Genomic DNA, 26,323 nt, shown 5'->3' with positions numbered 1-26,323 from the left:
CGGCGGGCGGGGAGGGGGAGGCCGGGGGTCCCGATGAAGCCCCGCGTCGCCCTGTCCGCGCGCTACGAGGAGCGGGGCAGGCTGGGTGCAGGGCGAGCACCGAGGGGTTTTTCCCTCCATCTTCTCCCCTGATCTTGCATCTCAGAAGAACGGTGAGTGCATCGACGCCGCGTCGTGCTCGTCGTTGCTATGACAATGAACGCATCTTGAAAACTAATACTTCAGGTGGCACGCTGCGGATGAGCCGACACCTAATGCGTCCCAACCGATCGGGGTTACTGCGGATGCCGGAGTTCTGCCGGCGGGCCCAGGCGAGGGGGTTGCTGATGGACACGCTCGCCCGTCAGCACGGGGCCATCACAGAATCACAGCATGGTAGGGCTTGGAAGGGACCTCCGTGGGTCATCTAGTCCAACCCCCTGCCGAAGCAGGGTCGCCGTCCTTCTGCTCCGCGTGGTTTTCGTGGGCTGCAGGCGTGGGAGCGACGTGGACATGGCGTTGTCCCGCTGTCCACCGCCACTCGCTCGCCAGGTGCGATGCCAGCGTCGGTTCTGACACCGCTTGCCGCTGCCAGTGCTTGTCTTCAGCCGGACGCCGGGCACGGGCGACCTGCTCTGCCGCGGGAGGGTGGCTGGCTGGCTGCTGCTGCCCTCAGACCGCCGCTGGAGAGCCCTCGGGGCCGAGGGTCCGTGGTGGTGGCTGGGGTCGGGCTTTGCTTTCTGGAGCCCTCGGTTAGTGGGGACGCAAGGCGGACCGTGGCCAGGGCTGCTGTAAAGCCGCGTCCGCTGAGAAGGGGCTGACGAGAAATGGATACCGTGAGGCCAGAGCGGGAGTTTGAGGAGGGGGTACCGGGTCTGCGTTGTAGCTGTGTTCGCTAATGACCAAGAAACCGCTTCCAGCATTGGAGAGCCGGTCTGCAGGTGGCAGCTATTTACGTTAACTCTGCAGCTGAAACAGCTCTGAGGCCCTTTGAGGCAATCTAAATAGTTTTGGGAAAAAGAAATGTCAGTGAATAAAAAATAATGAAAATAAATGTAAAAATAGCTACTAGAGGGGAAAAAATTGAGCCACTGAAGTACCTACTAGGATTCTTAATGAACAGTTGAACTCAGGGAAAGTTGCAGGATGTTTTCTAAACAGCTCGATGGAGAGCTCTGCTCAGTGTGCAGCTTCAGTACGAAATGCAGCGATATTAGGTGACCTAGCAGTGCGGTGGACGGTAACGTGGAAAGCAGTCTAATGCCTTGGTCAAAAGCAATGATGACACCTCCGAGTGCCGCACGCCGGGCTGGGCACTACCAGTCAGCAGGAACAGTGGGAGTTAAAGCGTTTCGGAGATGCAGTGAAAATGATCAGCAGTGAGAGAAAAAAAAAAAATCTCTGCTTTGAAGAGAGATTTGGGAGAGCGGGATTGTTACCTTAGGAACGAGATGAATAGGAGGAAATATCTTAAAAATGTTGAAAATACTGAATGGCTTATCAGAGGGAAATAGGGAACCTCTGCCTGCTTCATGGCACAAGGAGAAAGGAGCGTGCAATGAAGTTAATGGCAAGCACACTCAAAAGCAGTACGAAGCAGGGGTTTTTCCCCACCCTGCAGTTAGCTCAGGAATTCACTGCCTTGGGAACTTGCTGAAACCAGCAGCACAGTGGGATTATGGAAGCATTAGGAGGTTGGTGTGGGTAAAAAACTGTACTGTGGACTTTTATAACCAATAAGCTTTTGGAAGTATTCTCAAAATTACCTGGAGCACCTGATGGCAGCGCAGGAGGAGGGCAGCTGGGGAAGTGGAGCCTTACGCAGGCAGGGTGGGAGCGTGGCTGGTCACGGAAGTGTTGGGGGATCTGGGGTCTGCCGTGGGCAGAGCAGTGCGAGAGGGGCTTGGGCTTGCAGAAGTGGGTCTGTAGTGCTGCTGGAAGAGCTGCTGGTCAGCAGCTGGGGTGCTGTGCCGCTGGCTCCGACCCGGGCAGCTGCCTGCCCGTCTGCCAGCCCCGTGCCTGCCTGTTGGCTCCCCGTGCAGCGCAGCAGGGGTGGGACGCTGCTGCGGGCGCCTCGCTGACGCGGTGCGCAGACCCCGAGATAACCTGCTGAGCCTTTGCGCCTGGGTTGACCGGCTCCGGGCTGAAGCCGGCGGGGAGGCTGCTCGCCGGGTCGTCCGGTGCAGCTCAGCAAGGACCCAGAGAGGGCAGAAGGCGGCACCGGCCCCTTCATCCCTCTGCCGAGTGCTGCTGCAGTGAGTGCCTGGCCTGTTTTCTTCTGTCTCCTACTTGTGCAAACTTTTAAAGGATTGCTGGAGGTGGCTTAGTTATTCCTAGCTATATGCATTTTACAAAAGGCATGAAAAAAAGTGCATTTTACTCCATTATCTTCAGATACTGGTATATTTTTGCAGGCATAGGAGGATTATGAAATTCGTTACACAGAGTTTGGGGCAAGAGAAAGTCACATGCAGGCAACCTGCGTGTTCAGTGGCTGGTACAGTCGGGCCAGTTCGGAGCTGTCAGGGTTGTCCAGAGGCGGTCTCAGTGACGTGAGAGAAGCAGGGGCAGTCAGTCAGAGGGGAGGAACAGCCAAGGGGTCAGGCAGCGGGGTCTGAGCCCCACAGCCGCAGTCCCCTGTCCCCTCGCATCACGGGGTCGGCTGCCCCGGCTGTGAGCAGGGCAGCAGGAGGGACGTTCCTGCGTGGGGCTGGCCGTCGCTGCACAGTGTGTGACAGGGAGCAGCGATGCCGGGGTGCGAGCTGAGGAGCAGGGATGCCCAGCGGAGCCCCAGCAGGAGGGCTGGGCAGAGCGGGGCTGGGGGGCCGCAGCCTGCTGTCCCGTCCGGGATGTGGGGACCCCGGGATCTCGGGGCTGCGGGATGGGGGGGCTCCAGGGCAGCTGGGTGAGGGCTGCTCTCCACGTCGCACGGGCTGATACTCTTGAGTTATACGGATGTATGCACCGCTGCTGTTCATGAAGCTGTGTGACGACAAGTGCTCAAAGCTGCTAATTAATAGCGGTATTTAGTTTGACCCGGTATTTCTTCCACTTGTTGTTTGGCCTTATCGCTCTCTGGTTGGTTCCCAGGGTGTCTGCGCTGGTTTGACAGAGCTTTTATTTACTCTGGGGCTGGGGAAGAGCAGTGCAGTGATCCCTATCTCATCTGAATACTCAGTTCCCAGGGATGTTTTATTTTCAAACAAGAAAGCCTTCGCTTTGTAGTAAGTGACAAGGCATCCATAATCGCGCTGAGTCCTCTTACATCTTCCTTGACAAGTCTTGCAGAAAAATTGATTCTGGGTCAGGTTTTTATTAGAGTAAATATCAAGAAAATTTAGTGTCTGCAGTGCTGCCCCCAAATTCTTTATTCTGCGGGCGAAAACTCCCAGCAAAATTCTGATTGTTTTGCAAATATGTTCAGGATATCAAATAGAATTTAGATGAAAACTAGTGTAGCTTTAGCATTTCACATTTTGCAGAAACAATGCACAGAAGCCCCTCCGCGCCTGTGGGTTCGCCAGCGGTAGCCTCGGCCCTGGCGTTCAGCCGTGCTGACAGCAGGAGCAGTTGTTTGTCCACGTTGCTCTTGTGACTTCAGCCACGGCCGTGGTTCTGGTGGCTGAGTCCTCCTGTGGGCTGCAGCTCTGTGACCTCCACGGAGGCTGAGCAGAGGTCCCAGACAGCCGGGGGACGCTGAGTGTGGAGTCTCAGGTCTGGCCCCTTAGGGGTGGTGGGTGCAAGCAGGGGTGGGCCATCCCCACGGCAAGGGTGGACGTGGCCAGGAGTCCCTGGAGTGGGATGGGCAGGGCTGGGAGGAGCCCGGAGCAAAGGGCCTGGGCGATGCTGGGGGTTAATCCACCCCAGCGCGGCTTGGGTGAGCCTGGCACGGCGTGTCCACGGCTGCCTTTTGGTGGTCGGCTGCCTTCGTGCTGACAACCCGCTCCTGGGAGCGAGCCCTGGGGATGGCTGTTGCCTTTGGCTCTGAACCCCCCAGTCATGTCGTGGATCGTTGGGGGTCGAGGGAGGGAGGACCTGTGGGAAGGGTCTAACCCACAGAACGCTGACTGTGCTCACCCTGCCTGTCCTTGGGAAGCCTCGGTGATGGACTTGCCCCGGCGTTTTCCTCACTTCTGCCTCCCTCTGTCCTCACCGCTAGGAAGTTTTCCAATGTCTGATTCAAATATTTTTTCCTCTGATTTGTTATGCCACGTTTACTCTGCATAGGTATGACGAGGAGCTCGCTCGCTTCCCCCTCGCAGCGGTGTTGCGCACACTGCAGACTGCTCGCCGTGTTCTCCTCGGTGTCCTCTCCTCTGTCGGCTGTCAGCCTCCCTGCCCGCCCTGCCCAAAGGTCCGTTTTCTCCGAGCTCCTGCCGTAGCTGCTCTCCACGCTCCTGCTGTCCCGCTCCTTCCCAGCAGTGCGGTGCCCCGCGCAGGCGCGCAGCGGCGGAGGAGTGCGGCAGCAGAACTGCGCTGCGTGTTTTTCAGGCTGTAGTTTTGATAGCTCATCATATTGCGTTTTATGAAATGGCGTGATGTGTGACTCACATTCAGCGTGTGATAGCCTCCACGGTTTTTCCCCCTCAAAACCCACTACATAACCAGTGTTTCCCTATCTGAATCCTTGTGCAGTTGATGATTCCTGCGTAGATTTAGTACCTTCAGTTTATCAGCATCCATTCAAATCCTAATCCAGTTCTTTGGAGTATTTTGCAGCCCCTTTGCACTGCCTGTAGATTTGGCAAGGGTGTTCTCCAGTCTGTTGCTCGTTTCGCTGAAGGAGGCACTGACCCCGGTCAGCCCCTGGGTAGCTGCTCCCTTTGATGAGGGTTGGAGGGTCCTTCTCCGGGTCGGTTGGTCTCGGGGCAGCTGTGGGGCTGCGAGGAGCCCAGCGAAGGCCAAGGTGTGCAATGGCTGCTCGGCAGCCAGCTCCTCTCGTTGTCTGTCCTTGACAAATCCCTTCCAGCTGTTACTGCATTGCTTCCTTCTAGGTGTTTGTTCCGATGTTTTTTCCAAGAAGTGAAGCGATGGTATTTCTTTAGCTTTTCTTTTCCCCCCTTTTTGGCCATTTGCCATTTTCTGCTCTTTCGGACACGCTCTATATAACATGAGCATCCAAAGATGACCTTAGGTGTTCTTAGATTGCTTCGATCTGCTCTTAAACTTCCTACCAGGTGTGTAGTCAGGCACATCCAAATATTCTTAATTAATTCCTGCTTCTGGTTTCCAGGTAGGATCTTAACTGTCTGCCTCTGAAATCTCACAGTTGATATCTGTTTTAAAGACAAAGAAGTGTTAAGCACATTGGTCTTTTTAGCTTTGTCCATTGAAAGCTTTCCCTCTCTGCAGTTAGCCGAAAGAGCACCAACAATTACAAGTAATTCCTGGGATCTTTTTCTTGCTATCTGTATATTTACAGAATGAAAACCTGCTCCTCTCAGTGGTGGCATTTCCTCTCATGCTTGTACTGTCCAGATGTTGGCCTCTGTTGGCTTGTGCTTCTCCTTTACATCTGTCCATAGCAATCATTCCTGTCTTCCAGCTTATGTAGTGTGTTTGCAGTCAAGGAATGTCTTATGATTCAGCTGGTTTCTTACTTCACTGCTTATACATCCTCTGTGTTGGGATAGGTCTGAAGTCTATTTTTCCATCACCATCAGGGGGTCATGTAATAGCTTGGGTTAAAAGGGACCTCTGGAGGCCATCTGTCCCACCCTGGGCTGTCTTTCTGTGAAACCTCGCCTCCAGTATTCAAGAACGTATAGAGGCTGGCCTCAGAATGCATTGCTTATGTTTTGCTGGTCTTCCTCGCTATCTTCCAGAGAAGTGCTGAACACTTATACCATTTCATGATCGTTCGTGCCAGCGTTACCTCTGCCTTCACATTTTCAGCCATTTGGAATCAAAGCACTAAAAGAGCTTCCATGGCTGTTTTCTGTACCTTCTCTATAAAAATAAATTGTCACGAATATAGCCCAAGAGCTTGCTGGACAGTTAGTGTCCTGATCCTTCCCCGGTAGATATCTGGATAAATGCAATCTCGTATCATCCCTAAGCCCCATAAGCCAGCAGCAGAGGGGCATGGTGTAAGACGCTGCACGGGAGCAGAATGGATATCTGCCAAGGCCGGTGTCTCGTCTGATGCCTGCCCCTGGCATGTGCCCGCAGAGCAGGACACGTGCTGAGGAAACCAGGGATTATCCTCCCCCTCTCTGAAATACCTGCGCCGTTGGTCCGATCCGTGAGCAGCTCTGCAAAAGGGGGTGTGCGTTGCTGATGCGCGGCCGGCTGGTAGAGTCCTCTTCAGACAGAGACTCTCCATAAAAACTGCACTGAGCTCAGCGCTCTTCAGTGGCGAGTGAACACGGAGAGCATCCTTTCCTAGCACCTCCCCTGAAGATTCTTGGCCCTTTGCCACCTTGAACAAACATCCTTCTTCTGAAATTGCTAAAAGTGCAGTTATTGCATCAACTGGAACCTGGGGACTTTATTTCTAATATTCTTGACCTCTCCTTGGGGGGTTTAATAAAATAAATGCCTTGTCCTAATCTCTTTTTTTTTTGTATTATTACTTTTAACAATATGAACTGATTCACTATTCCCAAGCCCTTTTATTCCTCAGCAATGTGAATGAGATCTTTGCCCTCAGTAGTAAGTCATTGGTTTATTTATTTATTTGTTAAAACCCTCAGATGATTTTTTTTCCCTTCCTGGCTTTTGAAAGGGTTAGATCCATTTTATTTGTTCTACCTGCATCAGGGATTTGAGAAGAAATTACCACAATTTGTTTCATTCTCTCCTCTGTGCCTCGGTTTTCAGCTTGGCATCAGCTGTTGATCTGAGTCCCCTCTGTGTCTCGGCTGTATCCTCAGCCCCACTACGGCAGCTTCTCAAAAATAAACCCCTGGGGTAGGGGGGGAACCTGAAGGTGGGCGATGCGCAGGCCACCCCTGTCTCTGGGTGCTCCTGGGGTGGGTCACCAGGCTGATCGTGGTCCTGCAGCGCTCCTTGCAGCTCAGCTGACAGCCCCGGGCACCCCACAACACCAGCGTGGGACCTGGCACTGCGGGTATGAGGGTTTACTTCAGGGTGGGATGGTGAAGAGCGTAGGCAGGGGATCTCTTGCTCCTGGCGTGACTCCATAGTCCAAGAGAACTCCACCAGTGAGCGATTAGATGGACAGTGCTTTGTGGAGAGCCGCGTGGTGAGGAGAGCGAGTCCCCAGTTGTCAGGCTGGAGACCTTGTGCAGGAAACACGGGCTGTTTGCAGAGGAGATACAGACTTGTGGAGTGACTGAAGCTGGAAGGGTGACAGGACACCTGGAGGCCATCTGGTCCAGCCCTCCCATCGCAAGGAGAAAAGCAGGTTCCAAAAACTTGTTGGTAAAGCAGCTGGGGGGGCCTCTTCGCTCCCTGCCTGGGTGTGCTCCTGCCCCTTGTTGAGGGCCCTGGCAGCCCCAGCCAGGGTCGGGGCCAGGCGTGTGGGGACCCTCATCGGGGGCAGCCCCTTGGCTGGGGAGCTACCTCTGAGCTCAGGGCCTCACCGCTGGTCCTGAGCTACGGCCATGGGGTGCTGGTGCCCGGTGGGTTCTGGGACCTGCCTTGTGCCCACGGCTTGTCCGGGGTCACTGTCCTGTTGGCCCATCGTCTCTGTCCCTGGGACTGTGCCCCTGTCCATGGGGCCGGTGCCCTGCCCTCAGCTCCCGGCACGGTGGCCGCTCTGACTGCTCCCGGCAGGACCCCGCTGCGGACCCCTTGTGCACCCTGGAGCCAGCTCCCCTCCGCCGTCCGTCTGCTGCAGAAGAGCCACCAGTGAGAGAAACCTGCTTGGGCAGGACGTTTTGTCAGGACAGAGTCTCACCTCAAACGTGTGAGTAACTGCCCATGCCACAAAATGTCTCTGAGCCATGCTGCTCCCCTCTATGCGTGCCAAAACGCGCCTGAAGGAACTAGGACAAATGCCTTTTAAGTTTTGATAAACCAGAAGGGACTCTGAGAAATATTCAAGTGAGATTACCTCCCTGCCAGGCATGTTTGTCTCTCTAATAGCTTTTTCTGTTTGCCTCAAAGTTCCCATAAGAATATATGCTGTCAATTTGGGATTCCAGTGAAGCTTCAGGAATTTTTATTGTAGTTGGGTGAAATTAAAATGGGACTAGATCAGGCGAGCGGGGAGGCCCAGCAGAGCACTCCTCTCTGCAGGGGTGCGGGTACCTGCCCTGCCCCAGGCCTGAAGGGCCACCCCTCGTGGTGACAGTCCCAGCTTCTGCCGGGTCATCCAAATGCGAACAAAATTCTGCAGTGGTTCAGAGTGTGTGGTGCAGGTGGCTCTTGGAATAAATTTGACTCACCGCCCAAATAAAGAGCAGAGCGTTTTGACAGGCTTTCGTGTATTCTGAATCTTGTGTCTGAGAACCATACTGCTGGATTTCTGAAGTGCAGCAGAGTTTACAGGACCCTCTGGAGAGCTGTTTTCTTCTGGGTGAACTGGAGTGCCCGGCAGTGGAGGAAGGTCTTGGCGTGATGGTAGAGTGAGGAGACACGACCGGCTAGAAATAAATCTGATGTGGCATGGAAGAGGAGATTAGGTCCAGGATGGTTGGAGCAGTATTTGGAAAGGTTTGTTGGAGTCTGAGGGGTTGTGGTTTGAATGGCTGACGCGATCCAGAGCTGCCGTGGAGACAAATCCCAAAACCCGGGGCTGTGGGAATCGGAGGGTTGCCGGAGCCCAACGGTGGGGTGGCTTTTTGGTGCAGAAGGCCTTAACAGTGAGAGCCGCGTGGTCATGTGAGAGCCCTGCGGTCGTGTGTCCCAGGCCAGGAGCTCTGGGGTCCCCCTCCCCCCTGGGGACCGCCGCCTTCAGAGCGCGTCAGAGGAGAGGCCGCGTTGTGCTTGTCTGCGCATGGCACTGGCGCTGCCAGCGCACGGAGTTACAGAAATGGCCCCCTTTCAGAACACACGGAGCGGTGGATGACAGCAGTTTTACTGGGCTCAGCGTCTTGAGGAAGGAGAGGCACTGAAGACACTTGCCATGCCAGCTTCAGAAGGAGAGTTTCGGAAAGATAACACAAATTCATCAGAAAGGTCTGGACAATCAACAGCGGTGGCAACATCTGTAAGGGCGGTACAGGAAGCACTGGGGGATCCAGGCAGAGCCGCACGAGGCAGGACCGTGGGAAGAGGAGATGGTCGATAAGGCAGCAGAGCTGGGCTGGGAGACTGTCCAAGGAGAAAGGACCACTGGGAGTGGGAATCTGGCTGTGGGAAAGACAGTGCGAGCAGCCAAGGGCAAGGTGAAGCTGTCCTCCAGAGGAGGAATTTGCGTGGGTGCTGGTGGTATCTGATCTCTTCGGCCAAGGTGGGGTCCCAGTGCAAGAGGCAGGGTAGATAGAATGTCCCAAAGCAGAATTCCTTTCCCGCAGGGCAAGTGGAGCTTTGGGAAGAGAAGCCGTGTCGCCCTGAGCAGAGTGCTGTGGTGGCGAGTGTCGACGGGGTACGCAACGTGTTGGTGCTCAGCAGGTGGTGGCTACGTGAGGGAGAAGGGCTTAAACTGTAATGGGGTATTTTAGCAGGGGATTTCGGTTTCACCAGTCCAAAACGTTAAACTTTACATTATGAACGTTACAACGATTTACAAATAACACTACAAATAGCGTTTTTTTCCCCCGTACAGCGTTTTGATCTTCTTGATAGCACAGGGATGGGAGCAGCAGGATGAGTGATGGGGATGAGGAGCGAAGGCCAAACAGGAGACGGGAGTGGGGAAGCAGAGAGAGTAAAGCCGAGCGGGCCACGGACCACAGCTAACGCCCAAGGGTTTTGAGGCCTTTCCTTAGGTTTCTCCTTGTGTGTGGCTAATATGGAACGGAGGCCCTTTCGGGGTATGATGCAGAGCAGTACCACGAACTTCATCTAAGAGAAAAGGAATTGTCCACTTTAAAACACCCGCTGCAACGACGACGACGTAGCAAAACCTCACGCTGTTGTTGAGCCGGGCTGACAGCCTTTCAGGGCAGCGTGCCAGTCCCTGCGTTCGCCCAAGCCCGAGGCTGCTCTCCGTCGGCGCCTGCCTCCTGCCCAGTGGTGGGCTGGGTGGGAGGCAGAGCCGCTGCCCGGGGCTGGCAGGCAGCAGGCAGCTTGCGACCCGGCAGCAGCTCTCTGTGTCTTCCAGAAGCCGAATTCCGGACAGCCTGCGGCTCCGGGGCCCTGCAAAGCCTCCAGAGCTGGTCTTCGTGCCTCCCTCGCTCCACATCTCCGCATCGCCGGTCCCCAGCTTGGTTATTTTGTACGAAAGGAAACTGTGAGACTTCAAAGGCCGATGGAGTTTATTGATAAATACCGGCAATGCATACTGCAACGAGGAAATGCAGACAGCTTCTATATTTTGCTGGATTTTAAATTAACTGCAGTCCCACAGGCTTCCTTGTCAGCACCGCCATGAAAAATCTCTGCTTTTTTATGAGGACTTGCTCATTAAAATACAGAGCAAGACATCAGAATGTATAAAATGAGATGGAAAATAATGTCCATAACGTGACGGTGCCATTCTGTCGCTCGGTGGGACGCTGTTACCTGGCTGGAGGGTGCAGCCCTGGTGGCCCCAGCCGAGCAGAGGACCCGAGCGGTGCCTTGGGGTGGGCAGCAGCCCTGCCGCGGGGGGTCTGCCGGCGGAGCAGTGATGGACTGGCCAGGGTTGTCCTGAGGGGGGGAAGTTGGGAGGGGACATTTAAAGCTGCCAGGAGGAAAGGCGATTTCCTGCACCTGCAGCTGTGCTGCGCAGCTCCCGTGGCTTCATTTCTCACAACGCGTGCTTCGTCGCGACTTACGCTTGTTGAGATTTACTGCTTGGGATTTACACTTGTCGTTTGCCTGCCAGCTTGCTGGTGGGGAGGGCGTTTTTCGGGGAGCAGCTTGCCCCCGCGGGCCTCTCCAGGGTGTCCGACCCCCTCGGCAGGGCTCCCCGGCAGCGGCTGCGCGTTGCCGGTGCCAGCCCACGGGCCGGTGAGTCCCGTGGATGGCCTGGCCGTGCCGAGGACCTCCCGCATCCTTCCCGTGCACCGCTCCCAGTCCGTCGCTGTGATGTTACTCTCTCAGCCGAGCTTTCTGTGCTACAGAACACTTCTGCTTGGGGCTCTTTCTTTCCTCTTTTGTTTTTTTAACCTTTTTTTTTTTTTTTTTGTAAGGGTTGTCTGCCTACAGCCGCAGGGTCTCAGTGTGAGTCTCTGCTCCCTGACTTGCTGTTTGTGTGTCCTGTGAACAGAACAGCCCCACTCCTCTCCCCATGCCCGTGGGGCGCAGCCGGCCGTTTCTCCGTCCCCGTGCAGGTTCGGGGAGGGGATGTCCTCGAAAGACCCAGGCGAGTTTTGGCATGGGCGAGCGTTCCTGGCAGGATGCGAGTGGCGGCGTGGCTCGGAGCAGGGGGCCGGGGGCGAAGGCAGTGCCCGGATGAGCCCTGCGAGGCTCTGCAGGGAGGAGCAGCCCGCGCCGCCTGGCCAGGGACCCGGAGAGCAGACGGCGGTGCAAAGCGGCTCGAGCAGGCGGGCAGTGCTGTCCCGAGTGAGGGTTTGCCAGGAAGGAAACCACGTTGCAGTAGACAGATAGCATGGTTGTCTTCTCTGATGTGGTGCCCTGGTGCATGCTGGGCTGCTTCCAGCAATATATTCTCCGGATAGTGGTGTGTCACGACTCTTGTGGCTATCTACATGTTCATCCAGCTGCTTTTCCCAAATCATACAGAATCAGAATCACACAAAATTGTCGGGTTGGAAGGGACCTCTGTGGGTCACCCAGTCTAACCCCCTGCCGAAGCAGGGTCACCCAGAGCAGGCTGCACAGGACCTTGTCCAGGCGGGGCTGGAATATCTCCAGAGAAGGAGACTCCACAGCCTCCCTGGGCAGCCTGTTTTACTCCTGTCCAGCATCATCCAGCTGTGATCTCCGAGTGCTCCACTCTGGGGTGTGAGTTAATACTCTTGACTTAAGTCCTTGAGTTATAGGAGACAGCAGAATTGCCGTGCTTTGCTCCTGTCTCTGAGGAGCTGTAGGTGATGTCCCTCGGCCCTGCTGCCGTAACTCCTCTCCCTCATCCTCAGCCTCCTGCTGCCTGTCTCTGTGTTGCCCATGCCCTTCACACCGTCTCTGTGCCATTTCAGTGCCGTTTCTCAGTGCTGCCCGTGCGAGTGCTGGGCAGGAGCCGAAGTGTGGCTGCAGCCACCTCGGGGAGGCTTTGCCTCTGTGCAGGTACTGCCAGGGATTAAACGGGCAGCTTGGCAATGTGAGGGGCAGCACAGGGATAGCAGCGAAGGTGTCCCGGTGCCTCGTATCCATCAGTGGCACAGTCTGGTCTTCCCCCTCTGCTCTGCCTTGGGGAGGCCCCATCTGCAGTGCTGGGTCCAGTGCTGGGCTCCCCAGTTCCAGAAAGATGAGGAGCTACTGGAGAGAGTCCAGTGGAGGGCTGCGAGGATGAGGAGGGGCCTGGAGCATCTCTCCTACGAGGAAAGGCTGAGGGAGCTGGGCTTGTTCAGCCTGGAGAAGAGAAGGCTGCGAGGGGACCTTCGAAATGCCTCTAAATATCTGCAGGGTGGGTGTCAGGAGGACGGGGCCAGACTCTTTGCAGTGGTGCCCAGTGACAGGACAAGGGGCAACGGGCACAAACTGGAGCTGAGGAAGCTCCAGCTGAAGCCGAGGAAGAACTTCTTCCCTCTGAGGGTGACGGAGCCCTGGCCCAGGCTGCCCAGGGAGGCTGTGGAGTCTCCTTCTCTGGAGATATTCCAGCCCCGGCTGGACGCGGTGCTGTGCAGCCTGCTCTGGGTGACCCTGCTTGGGCAGGGGCTTGGGCTGGGTGACCCACAGAGGGCCCTGCCAACCCTGACCATTCTGTGATTCTGTGAATATTGTGAGCGTTATTGGGCAACCTGCATTGAACAGAGCTGTGCAGATGAAGGCAGAGATGAATGCTGTGAATTAGTGGGGGCCTGGAGGAGCTCTCTTGTATGCAGAGATGTTGGAAAGAGTGGGGTCGAACAAGGAGGATGTGATTTAATGTAACGGTTGGTTTGAGGAGCCATAAGGCTGGTGGTCTGTTCCGAGCAGGGTGGAGGCACCCGTTCGTAACGACGCCCTCCCCACAGTGATTCGCTCGCGTTTCTCACAGCGTTGCTGTTTCTGTGAACGTGAGCAGGTCCACGTTTATTTATAGATGACGGATGAGCGGGCAGGCAGAGCGGTTGCTGGTCAATACCGACTGCGGTCCTCAGCAGGGAACGTGTTCAGCTCCGGAGATGCCGCAGAGCCGGGTGCCCTGGCGAGGCGCAAGGATGCTGTAGTGCAGGGAATCGGTAGATGATTTCGGTATTGCCACTCCAGAGTATTTAAAACTGATATTGGCTTCAGGGCTGACTCACAGCACAAAGAAGCAGAGTCCAAGCGAAGTCATTACTGGCCACCAGGTAACGGACCTGGGGAGCTGCCTGTGCAGGTGCAGTGTGTGCCCAGCACCCAGCGAGACGCAGCGGAGAGATGCTCCTGGCCACGGCTGTGAGGACTGCTGCTCACAGGAGTTGTGGCGGGGGTGTTACAGCTCCTGTCAGGTGCTGTAGGAATTTCTAACTGAGAGTAGAAAACTGCCTGTGTGCGGGCAGGTTATTCCTGGCTTGCTGCTAGGGGGTTTTTATACCCTTTGCCTTATGAATTAACCCTGCCTCCCTCCGGTGATTGTGCAGGCTGGACTCCAGTTCTGAATCCACATTGCTAGGGCTATGCTGTTGTTTTGCCCTGAACTCTCTCAGTTACGCAGGGCAGCGCGTGGCAGCGGCTGTCGCTCCTTGCTCTGCGGCTGGCCGTGCTGCCCCGCAGTCCCGAGGCGCTGGCCCTTTTCTGGGGCAGCACCCGTCCTCGCAGAGCTTTTCAGCAGGCTCAGCGCTGAGTCCCCGTAGAGCTCAGTGCCGCGGCGTGGGCCGCCCAGCCCCGCTGTGCCGGCAAACGCTGCTCTGGTAAGAGCATGGCCAGCTGGGGGGAGGTGGCCTACGCTCTAGCAGGCAAAGATGGGCCCAGTGGGCTTAAACTTGGCTAAACTACATGTGCTAAAGTTCATAAATCGTCCGCACGCTTGCAGCTTGCTGTTGGTGCTTTGGTTCGCCTGATGTTGCAGGAGTGACGCTCACCTTCAGCGCAACATCTCCAACGTCTCGGAGCAGAAGACAGATGCCAGGGGTTTCCCGAAGCGTGGCAGGGACTGCAGTAACCCCGACACCGCAGACCCCGGTGCGAGCCGCCTGCGCGCCGTGCAGCCGTGCACGAGGCCAGGAGGAGAGGAGGGAGCAGTGCTCGTGACACCTTGTCCAGCAGGGATTTTGGCTTCAGGACAGCTTTTCATTCTATCTAAAGATGGTCAGCTTTGAAATACACACTGCATTTGGAAGGTCCGTAATCCCAGAGTTTACCTGCTTCTCCCAAACCAGTGCCCTAATGCAAGGCTAGAATGATTAAGCACCTCCTGTGTTGTAGGCTCGTTTTGGCATTACAATTCTTGTCTGCCTGCCTAGAGAGCGGCCCCAGTTTGGCAGGAGTTTGGCCCCGGTTTGGGCAGTGCCATCTCTTGGATGACATGCTATTTTAGGAAGGCCGTTAGGCTACACCTCCAGGACATGAAGCTGCAGCTTCTCTGGACTGCCTGCCGCTCCGGGGCATGTGCAGCCTCCTGCTTTCCATCCCTGCAAGGGCTGGGCACGGGTGCTGGCACTGTGCACCCGTACCTCTGGGCATCTCTGCTGCCTCCATGGGAAACTCAGCCAGGTCGGCTCACAGGAGCGACCAGGCGCCTGAGAGTGGTAGAGTCACCCCAGCTATAAGGCTGGGCTGCAGCCCAAAATATCTGATATTTTAAGAATTTTATGTCTCAGTTTAATGTTTATGTGGCTCATAACCAGCGTGCAGAGGTCTCCCTGTAAGGCTGCCAAAGGCACTCAGGACCCCCGGAGCCTTCTGGCGCGAGCCGTGTGGAGTGACCGTGTGCTGGGGCGAGGAACGGATCGTCGTTGCCGTTTCAATGATGCGGTATTTATTACACGTTTTTACCAGGCTCCCTGGCTATGGTATCTGCACCCCAAATAAGACCACGCTTTATGGCTTGGCATGAAATTGCTAATATTGCCTGGAATTCAGCATTGCTAACTCTGGGTAGCAGTCTCAGCTGTTGTAAAGTGGTGTTGTTTCCCATTTATGGAGCTATTACTTTACAGTGGGTAGAAGTCTCGCCAGTGGCATTTACTGAGCTAGACTGCTCGTAGTGAAGAATTTTTTTAGACAGTTTTAATCTTTCTGTTCAAATATCTTCCAATCTGAAATTTCCTAGGTTTTTCACAGCTTCTGGCTCAGTTTCAGTTAGAATGGAACGGAATTTTTCAGATGAGGCAAGGTGAAGGAAAAATGGTCGCAATATATTCTTTGAGTAGATGTGATGCTTTTAAAAAAACCAGCACGACAGAAAGCTAATATTCTACGTGGATGTTAGCAGTGAAGTAAATAGGTGACTGCTTCAGAGGAGATGAATTCTGATTTTGCATGGTAGTAGGGATTAGAAAAATCAGGTTTTGTAGTTGTATGTTTATTTATAAATGGCAGTTTACTAAATCGAGGTCCCATAAATGCTGCCGTGGTCTAGGCCATACCTCTGCAGGGAGATTTACCTTGGCTTGGCTTCTCCTCTCCTGCAGTCGCTTCCTGATCCTTGCCCCAACAGAACTACAGGGACGCCTGATAGAGCACGCAGCTCAGAAAGCCAAGCGCAGGTCCTTGTCTCCTGGGTGTTCCATGAGATGTTGATGGACATCCATGCCTTTGACCACCCCAAGCACTTCAGCCGGCGGTGACACTTCTTGCTCAGAATCCTGAAATAGACCCTAAAATTCACAGCCCGTATGAATACCTGCCTTAGAGCAGGGTGGGCAGCCCTTCCTGCAGCACTTCGCTGGCGTTTCTCACAGCACCACTGTCCATGTCAATGTGAAGAGGCTGCCAGACGAGCAGCCAGGCAGAGATGGTTTGACAAGCACCGGAGAGGTGATCCTGGGTGTCCCCTGGTCAAGGTGTGCGCTGCTCTCCCTGGGGCAGGCCATGGAGCCGGCCCTGGCGAGGCACCAGCATGGCTGCAGTGCCGACAGTCAGCAGATGCCTGCGGCTCAACACATTTTTCCCCGCGTGCCGGAGCTCGCCGTGGGATCCCTCGTGCTGGCCTGGGAGACACACGGCTGTGGGGCCTGCGGCCTGAGGTGTGGTCTTATGGCCACATCTTCTGGTGCTTCCACAGGTGCCGGGGAAGGTTTTGTAGAAGCTGCCAACTTCAAGCTGCCTCCTCCTTTGAGGATTACATTGCTGCTGTTCGTACCTCAGTGCTCTGCACAAACCCAGTGTGATGCTGAGTGCTTGGCTTGCAAATGGTAGCAGAAACCTGAGGCTGCAATGGTTTCTGCCTCCCACCTCCGTGCCACAGGGCTCCGGTCAGGAGTGCTTCAGCGGTTGGCTGCCCTGGCCGGTGAGCGGGTGAGTTCAGTGGCCGTGGGCAGCATTGCCTTTTGAGCTGAGGTCAAATGAGCAATGTGATCAGACATCTGTGCCTGGTGTGTGGCTCAGGTCCTCCTCCATGCTGCCTTCTGCGTGGTCTTTCAAACCTCCTTGAATTCCAGGATCACTGGAGCATCTTCAGTCTGGAAACCCCCGCGCCATGCCAGTTTTCTATGCACAGCCTTTCCTAAAGAACATAGCAGTTGCAGTGGTGCGTGCCCTCCTTATTTCAAGCCATCACCTTCTCAGACTCTTTTTGGGGTTCCCATAATTGTAAAGTTACCCCTTGGACCTGTTGGGAAAACGTTTTTTGCGTCATCTGTGCCTGTGGGCGGTTTTGGGTCCCGCTCTGGCTGCTTTAGTGCTGTGGGTGTTACTGAAGTAGCTCGTTGCCCATATCCAGTTTCCCCCTGTGGAACAGACACAGTTGTGCTTGCCTCTCTCAAAGCAATACAGTAACTTTGTTAAAAATACATGCTACTGGTCCACTGCTGTCCAACACTAGCTCCTTTAGAAATCTGAGGTGAAGATCTTCCAGGGGTCCTGCCTGAAGACAACCACCGCTCTGGGTTTTGCCTGCGCTTCCTGTGTGTTGATTTCCACAGTCTCATCTCCGCTAGCCAGTCAACCTTTGCATGACATTCTCATCAAAAACCAAGGCAAAGCATTAATTTAATTTTTAGACTGTCTTTATACCACTCTCACCACATAGCACCTCACCTCTTTTGTCTGTGTTCTTTTTTTCTGAGTGTTCTTTTTTTCTGAGTTCTTTTTTTCTTTCTCTTTTCCCCATTTGCTTTGATTCCCTTTGCAAGGTTTTCCGACTGCTGCAATTGCACAGTCCTCATCTTTCTGCTGCCTTCTCACCGAGAGTCTTTCCAGAATTTTTGCTTATTTCTGAACCCTCCCGCTCCCAGCTTGTTGCCTCTATTGAGAAAGAGAGACCCCAACTCCCCTTCCAGCCGTGAATTATGCACGTGGGCTCACTGAGTCATTTGGGGTCTCAGACTGGAGTCACCCAGCAAGAAGGAGGAAGCTGCAGGTGAGTATCTCCATCAGTTTAGGAAGGGATTCAAAATGCCCTCTTCAGGCACAGACCAACTTCTGTCTATATGAAGTCAGGTGAAACTTCCCTGGTGGACGATCCACCTGATGTTTTGGGGGTTTTCCTGGAAGAAGCTGATAGCAGTCACTACCAGGATTCGAAGGACTGGTAAGCTGGTGGGCACTGGGAGCCTCTGCTTCTGTCTTTGAACAAGTGAGTGGGCTATGAACTGATTTTACATACAGAAGGATCGCCCGAGTCTTGTGCTGACAGTGAAGATGCCTCTGAACTTCTCCTTAACGAGAAAGAAGGCTCTCGGTTAGACTGTGGTGGCACATCAGACTTGATGCTCGGCTCACTGGAGAATCCCCTGAGCCTGCAGAGCTCAGGACTGCCAGCAGTGAGCTTGGGAGAATGCTCCTCTGGCTGCACAGTTCAGAGAAAGGAGCCGTCATCGTTCACAGCAAAACCCAGCACCAGCCCTCCTGAATATGATCCAGGCCTGCAGAAGCCAAGCGTGCCTCGTAAGGGAGCAGCAAGCATGAGCAGCGTGGTGTCTGCACAGAGCACTGGTTGAGCATCCCTGACTTCTGTGTCCTGATGCGCTGTCTTATGTTTTCAAGAGGAATTTGGAGACGCGTTGGAAGGGAGACAGAAGAGCCACTGCAGTTCTAGTCCAGCTGCGTGGTGGAGGGCTAGCGCAGGGATAATGAGGTGCCGTGCTCTAGCCAGGGAGCATCGTTCGGAAGGCATTTTCTGTGCTCTGTGTTAGGGGAAGGTTGGATTAGGTGACTGCAACGATCTTATCTGAAATTTTAGGAGCCATTTTTAGCCTTCATCTCAGCTCTCTGCTTCCTCTGGCATTGGAAGCTGACAGTGCCCTGGAAGACCTCATTACTGAAACACGTGCGTGTGAGCAGTTCCCAGTGTGGGCCTGGGTTTTTGCTTGCCCCACGTGCTGCCATCATGCCTTCTAGGTCATCTCTCACCACTGAGGCTCTCCATTCTCTTCTCAGTTTTACCAAGCTTCTCTCAGCTGCAGCATTTGCCTGTTGTTCTTCATGGTGTCCTGGCAGATGTCTTCATCCTTTGCTACCAAGGTGGCAGGTGCCCGCACAGAAAGCAGCTGCAGGAAGCGTCCCCCAGCAGCCGAGTGCATGGGCGCGGTGTCACAGGGCTTCTGGGGTTTTCATGGTATCGTAGAAGGACGAGGTTGGCCACGAGCTTCGCACCAGCATTGCTCTGGGTGTAATGACAGAGCCCGGGACAGCGGTGGTGGCATCCTGATCGTGCTGTCCCTCATGCACACAAAGCCAAGGGCAGGCACAGGTCTGGTGTGTGTGGTCCATGGATCGTGGCGGTGCAGAGAGGGGGACTGGGCAGGGGAAGAATGGGGGAGCCTTAGGGGGCAGGCAGGACCTGGACAGGGGAGACAGAGCCAGCCTACTGGTACCGGGAAGTGACAGGCATGGGGAGTATTTAAACTGGTATTTACAGGAAAGCCTGAGGGAGTTTAAAGGTGAAATTGCAGAATTTGTGGCCAAGGTGTGAAACCTGTCATTGCAAACTGCCACTGTGCCAGAGGACTGGGGTTGCCACCATGATCCCCATCCACCAGAAGAGCTGCAGAGGGGATCTGGGAAGCTGTTGAAATCCTTTGTACGATGGTAGTCTGCAGTCAGTAAAGGGTAAGGTCACTGAGTATGTGGAGAAGGACAGCCTGTTGGGAAGGAATCCGTGTGGGTTTTGTGAAGGGAGACTTGCCTAGCTCACCTGATAAAGGAGCTGTGCAAGGTGTCAGCAAACCTCTGGGTGGAGGAGATGTGGTGAGTCTTTTGAGTAGCCACACGATGCACCAATGCTGATGAGCTCCAGGAGGATTCCCAGGCTGAGAGGGCAAAAGATGGCAGGTGGGACACCATGTAGATACATGCAAAGTAGTGCTTCTAGGGAAGAGCCATCTGAACACGCTGCATGATGGTGAACATGGACCTGGTGGGTACAACTCCAGCTAGGTCTTGGAGCTGATACCAGCAGCTCTCAAGGTCCTGTGTTCAATGTACAACAGCAGCCAAAAAAGCCAACAGCATAGATCAGGGAAGAGGTGGAAACAAGGTGGGCAACACCGTTTGGGGCTATGCCCATCCTGCACGTGCACACCTTCAGTGCTGTGTGCAGCTCTGGTTCAGCATCTCAAGAAGGAAGCAGTGGAACTAGAGCAGAGCCAGAGAAGGGCAAATGAAATGGTCAAGGAGATGGAGCAACTGCCCTGTGAAGACAGACTGAGGAGGCTGGGACTCTCCAGTCTGGAGAAGGTGCAGGGAGGCACGTGGCCAAGACTTTGAAAACTCCCCAAGGCGGTGGACACCATCAAGGCAGAGCTGCTGTTCACCAGACCCTGCAGCACTAGGAGGAGAGGGCTCTCGTGAGCCTAGGGGCAGACCAGATAAAACCAGACAAAAGCAAGGCTTCTTCAGGCAGCAGGGCGGGCGACAGTCGTCTGGAGCTGGCTGCCTTGGGAGGCCGTGGAGGTGGCCAGTACTGGCAGGTTCAGGGAGAGATCAGATGAATTCCTGGGGAGCAGGTCCGTGCACAGATACTAAGAGAACGGCAGAGGCTCATTCCTGCTAACGTCCCCAGTACGATGACATTGGGTGCTGGAAGGCACAGGGGGAATGGAGCACTCAAAATGGCCAGGCATGTGGGCTCTCCTTAATTAACAGCATCTCGTAATGCCACTGTCAAGGACAAGGAACTGGGCTAATGGACATCAGTCTGGTCCTGTGGAGTATTTCACATGTTTTTATTAGCTCAGAGTGAGACTATTGCTGTTGTGGTGTTGTATTTCATTGACCTGAAGTTTATAGAGAGTGTTTCAGTTCCCACCCTAGGTGTTGAAACTGTGATGGAAAGCTTTTGGTATCTGCTGGAAGTTGCAAGCAGCACGCATGTCTGATTGTATTAGATGTGTGATTTGTAAGACCTGTTCAGGTTAGGTGTGATTTCCATCCTCAGGCCTTGTCTCCCTCGGTGTTAGAGCTGACACAGCTTCGCTCAGTGTTGCTGCAGAGTTTCTGCGTGTGGGAACCCTGTCTGGGGCGAGGCGCCCAGCGGTGTTGTGGGCCTGCTGGCAGAACTGCTGCTTGCTTTGTTGGGGCTAGGTCTGTGACTCTGGTTCAGTGGAAGTTCTCAGACCACATCCCTGAAGTTTCCTCTCTCTCATTTGTGACAGTTTGGAGGATGCCTTATAGAGGGAGGATAACTCAGAACAGGCTGTCCAGGTCCTGACACAGACCTTGTTCCTGGGGCACATGGCCACTTCTGTCACGCTGGCTCTGACTGATGTGTCTCGGTGGGAGGTGGGCATGAATCATCTGAGGGTGGCTGAGGTCTGGGCCTTGAGAAGCTGCCAGTCTCAGGCGGTCTTTGGGTGAGCTGGAGATGGAAGCTGGCCTTGGTGAGCGTTAGCACAGTGCTGTGCTGCCCAGCCTGCCCATTTTTCTGGCTCCCACCGGGTCCTGTTTCTCCAGCAGCTGAAGCCCGCCGGGGCAGAGGTTGTACCAGTGCCAGACAGCCGTCTCTAACAGGCTGGAGGTGTCCTGAAGCTCAAGAGCTCTGAGGGTTCATCCCTCCAGGCAGGCTTGGAGACTCACAGAGAAGGGCAGTTACCTTTCCTGCTCAGGTCCTGCGTGTCTCTTAGCTTGCAGCCTGTGGTTATAGTGGCACTTTAGAAGTTTGTCCTGCAGAGTTCTTGCACAGTGTTGCTCAGATTGTATCAAGGGCCTGAGTATCGCGTGTTCGATGGACGAGCCAAAGACCATCTCTGTAAACACTGCTGTGTCCTTGCCCTCAGCCCCTGCACCAGGGCTGTCTCCAGACTGACTCCAGCTCAGCGCAGGGGACTGCTGGAGCTCTGTGGAAATGGCTCCTTGTGTCCTCTGGTGTGTTGTGGTTTCTTCCATCCCCGTGCCCGCAGTCTGCTGGTGTGCTGCTCCAGTGTGTCCCCAGACACGGCTCAACTGAGTCCCTCTTCTAGGTGAACCATACCTTCAGCAGCTTATGGTCACCTGGGGGTTGTTTTGGACTGCTTCACAAGGAGGAAGGTGAATTGGAAACTCCACAAGTCCCCTTTGTCTTCCTCCTTGAGTTTCATTTAAGGTATTTACACGCTTTAGAGATCTCTTGCACACTGACTGCCAGGCACACCCCAATCTTTCCATCAGCTCTTCCTCCTAATCGGATTCACGTATTCAAGAACCACTTTAAAATTCAATCAGATCCCCTTTCCAGTTGCCTAATATATTCCAGCAGAGTTTTTGTTATTGGAATATATTAAATTATGTTGTTCTTTTCACATTTCTTAAAGGTGAAGTTCTGGCTTCCCTTTTTTCCATAAAATGAATAGCCGTGTATCCTGCAAAACCACGTACGGAGGGCTGCAGCGAGCAGAGCTCGGTGCGTTTGTTCATTTGCAGTCCCTGTAGAGTAAGGTCTGACATGCTTTTTGGCTGAGGCAGTTCGGCGAAGTAATGTTTTGTGACATCCTTAAATCCAATTATTTTGCTGCTGGCTGATTTGTCTGCTAGGGTGCAGGCATAATTCAGATGATATCAATGGTGCTGGCAGATAACTCGCTGGTACCTGCGGCGATTCCAGCTTTGCAGACCCGCCTCTGTGCCAGCAGCCCCAGTTTTGGGGGGAGTCTAATGGAGGGGAAAGGCCCAGAGGATGGCTGGGGCTGAAGTCATTTGTGTACTTGTAGTCCACGGCGTTCGGGCAAGGAAACAGCCTTGGCAGCCACTTCTGCAGGAGAGTTTTATCGGTGTCAAAATCTGAAGGCCTAGTCAAAGACAAAGGATAGATACTAGAGCGACAATCTGCTTGAAGAATTGCTGCTGCTGATAAGCAATGTCTTCCCTTCAGTTAAATTCCAGTTTGTGTATTTATAATCTGCTTATCTAAATTCCCTATGTACTTTCAATTGAATATGGCGTTCTGCTTCACTTCCCATATTAAACTGATTTGTAGCATTGCCGTGCACAGCAGACCGGCTCTTGTAGCTCACCCCAGACGCGGTGAACTTTCTGTGAAGAGTGAAATTATTGTCCCCTGGCCTTTATTGAGAGGGAACGTGAGCCCTGGCTGCTGTTGCAGAGGCCCTGAAAGCTCTGCCTGAAGGAGTCTGTGCAGGTTACTGCCGGGTGCCGGACCACAGCGACTGCCAGCCCAGGAGGGCTCGTCGGGCTGGCGTGGGCTGGCTACAAGCGGCGTGTGGGCTCCCCAAAGTCGTGCTGGTAACATCAGGATGGGGATTACCGTGCTGTGTCAGGGTGCTGATAAGGAACACATTGCTCCGGGACCTGTGGCTTCCCGTTCCTTGACTGATGTGCCTGAGGTCTTCTGGGGTGACACGTCTGCGCTGCTGCAGCAAAGAGCTCTGCCATGGCCAGGGGTGCCGGCGGCCGGACGGGGTGCGAGCAGTGGGGCCGTGTTGTCAGGCACCGGGGTCGGCCCGACCGGCCCATGGCACCGTCCCAACAGCTGTGGTAAGGCAGGCGGGCGGCTGGGAGGGGGTCCTAGGGGCCTGCTGCTACCCTGGGGTGGCAAGCGGGGCGAGCAGGCTTCGGTTTTCCTTGTTGAGTTTTGTCTCTGTGATTTGCAGTCGGTGAGGGGGACTGGCTGGCGTGCAGCCGCAGCAGAGACCTGGAGCAGGGGAGGTACGGGCTGGGGGGTGGTAGAGACCACCCCTTCTCAGGAGGTGCCATGGATACGGTATCATACAACCTTGTTTTTATAGGAATTAGCGTACCTGGGCTCTGCCTGGAGAGTTTCGGAGCCTCTGGCCGAGAACGGTGCAGGAGACTGATTCACAGTGTTTGTGTTTGAGGGGGCAACGACAACACATGAACGGCAGCGGTGAGGTTGTAGTTTGGGAGGAGGGGTTAACGCTGTGGAGGAGCTCTCGAGGTATGAAGGTGCCTGGAGGCTGCTGGCAGCAGCAGGAGACGTGGAGGAAGGCTATTCCAGGGAGATGGCCAACTGTGTGCAGGGATGCAGCTGGGCTACGGACACCCATCAGGTGTACCGAGAGGGGGTTACCTGGGGGCTCCAGGCATGTGTTTGTCTTTGGAGAAAAGCAGTGAAAATAATGAAGGAAACCGAAGTGTACTGTCCAAGCAGGTAAGTCAAAGGAGGCAGCTCTCCTGTCCATGGTAGCTCCAAGAGGGAGGCCAGCTCATGGTTTGTGGCAGCAGGGCCATTGCCTGGGGCCAGACCATGGGGACCAGGGATGTGCCAGCACCCGCCTGTCTCTGCTGCTGCAGCAGCAATGTGAGAGCATCACCGACATGGGAGGACCACTCGGGCACTTTGGTCAGGGCTGGAGGCCACTGAACCCCAGGGATCCAGTCTGGCGTGGACGAGGAGAGCATGCATGGGTGTAAAAATTTCCAACCTGGAAAAAGTGCTGTAGGGAAAGCCAGGGCACTGGCTTGTGGGTGTTGGAGAAGGGAGGTGGGGGGACAAGGCAGTGGGGTGGGGAGGGGACAATGCCCTGCCCAGCAGCAGGAGAAAACCCACCACGGCAGAGCTGAACCTTTGGGAAGTGGCTCCACAAAGGTTGAGGCAATGAGGGGAACTGCCAGACCCCATGGAGAGGTGTGAATCTGGGGAGCCTTGGGGTGCAGCAGCCCCCCAGGCTGCGTCGGCTGGATCACCACCCCACTGACACCAGCCCTGACCCCCTCGGTCTGGGCTGGGCAGGACAGAGTCCTCTTCTCGGAGCATCGCTGTTTCCCGTGCCGGTGGTCTTCTGCAGCTGGAGCCTCCGAGCAGCGTGGGCCAGCCCCGCTTGCCCCCCTGCAGAGAGCAGTCGTGGAAAACGCGGCAGGAGGTGGCCCACGGCCGCACGGGGGTCGAGGACAGTTGGGGTCTCCTTCTGCCTGGCTGGAGTACGGGAAGGCTGAGTTCATGTTTTACAGTGCTGTGAAGATGCACACACGTTTATATATGCGTATATAAATGATTTATTGTGGCTTGCTCTTTATAATCCAGGATTCAGGTGTTAGGGAGTGTGTGCATCTTTTTTTATCATCACAAAATCGAGTCCTCTTTAGATTCTTACTTGCTACGTGTGCAGGTCCCCCGCAGAGGTGGACGCAGTAGATCTAACCTGTCTGGGCGACCGTGGACGTTTGATGTAATGCCCTGTGTTAAATGGCCTGTTCTCCTGGAGAGCATGGCATAGTGCAGGCGTGTAATGTAAATGAGCAGCGATCTAAAAGCGCGGGAGCAGTGGCTTGCTGAAAGGGGAAGCGCCGTGGCGGAAGGCAAGGTTAGGAGGGAAAAGTCAATGCTCTCGAGTGTTTGCTTTAGTGTCCTTGACACAAGAAGCACGCTCTTGAACATCTATGATGATACAAAGTCAGTGCTTAGGAGGACTGGAATATTAGGAGGAATCTGAACACTAGAAATAAGATAAAACAGTAAGCAAGCTGTATTTAAAAGGTAACAACAACAATTTCTACCATGAGTTCATAGTTGCCTTATCTGTTAGAAACAACAGGAAGATGTTTGGGAATACTGATCAGAAGATGACAGCCACTGTCTGCTGTGTTGTGAAGGCAAGTGCTACCAGAGTTGTACAACATCCATAAGACCTTATTTAAAGTACTGTGCACTGTTCACCGTTACAAATGCTCAGAAAAAGATGAACAGAAGCCAGAGCAGAGGAGGGCTGCCGGTAGGGCCACGAGACACAGGGGTGACCATCCTGGGACCAGGCTTCCTTGCATCGCGGATCCTGTCCCCAGTGACAGCAGTCACAGTGCATACACAGGGAGAAGTCACAAAGCAGAGCAAGTGTCCAGGAGCAAATCCACGGTGCGTTTTCCCATAACTGGTGCTGAGCAGTCAGCGGGCTCCCTCGGACAAAGGCTGCCTGTGGATTATCGTTTTCATTAACCAGCAGTGGATTGTCCTTCGTGAACTAGTCTAATCCCTTTTCAAAGTCGTCTCTGCTATTGGCGTTCATAACATCCTGTGGCATTTAGTCCCTTAGCTGAGCAAAACGGCGTTTCCTTCTTGTGGTGAACTCCATGTCTCCATTAACTCTCCAAGTGCCGGGTCCTGCGCTTGGGTCACACCAACCCCATGCAGTGCTACAGGCTTGTGGGGGGTGGCTGGAGAGCTGCCTGGTGGAAAAGGCCCTGGGGGTGCTGGTCGGCAGCCGGCTGAGCAGGAGCCAGCAGTGTGCCCAGGTGGCCAAGAAGGCCAACGGCAGCCTGGCTTGGGTCAGCAATGGGGTGGGCAGCGGGAGCAGGGCAGGGATCGGGCCCCTTTGGGCCCCTCGCTCCCAGCAGGACATGGAGGGGCTGGAGCGTGGCCAGAGAAGGGCAGCCAGGCTGGGGAGGGGGCTGCAGAACAAGTCCCCTGAGGAGCGGCTGAGGGAGCTGGGGACCTCAAACACAGGGTTCTCCCTGGCGTGTCCAGACACCCCATGAGGTCTGCAGTGTTACCGGGTGGGACGTTAGTCACCGTGAAGTCTACTTGTGTTTCACAAACCTGGTCATCTCTGTGTTTGGTGACCAGATCGACCCCTCTGTAACTCGTCTTGTCGGGCAGCATTTCCCGCTTCTCGAGCTTTATTCTGTTCTGCCATGAGACGTGCCCCCCTCTTCCACAGCCCCAAGGCTGAAGTCGGAGGGGAGATGGCTCTATGCAGTGGGGCTTCAGCTC

At 54.7% G+C, this 26,323-nt stretch overlaps 1 protein-coding gene across 1 annotated transcript in view; it reads left to right on the top strand.

The window, feature by feature from the left end:
* SHANK3 (SH3 and multiple ankyrin repeat domains 3) overlaps positions 1-26,323 on the top strand; it is a 386,587-nt gene that overhangs the window by 137,764 nt on the left and 222,500 nt on the right. The gene's annotated exons all lie outside the window — the stretch shown is intronic.

Source organism: Opisthocomus hoazin, chromosome 8, assembly GCF_030867145.1.
Source record: "Opisthocomus hoazin isolate bOpiHoa1 chromosome 8, bOpiHoa1.hap1, whole genome shotgun sequence".
In the NCBI taxonomy this organism is placed as follows: domain Eukaryota; kingdom Metazoa; phylum Chordata; class Aves; order Opisthocomiformes; family Opisthocomidae; genus Opisthocomus; species Opisthocomus hoazin.
This window is presented reverse-complemented; position numbering and strand designations above follow the sequence as displayed.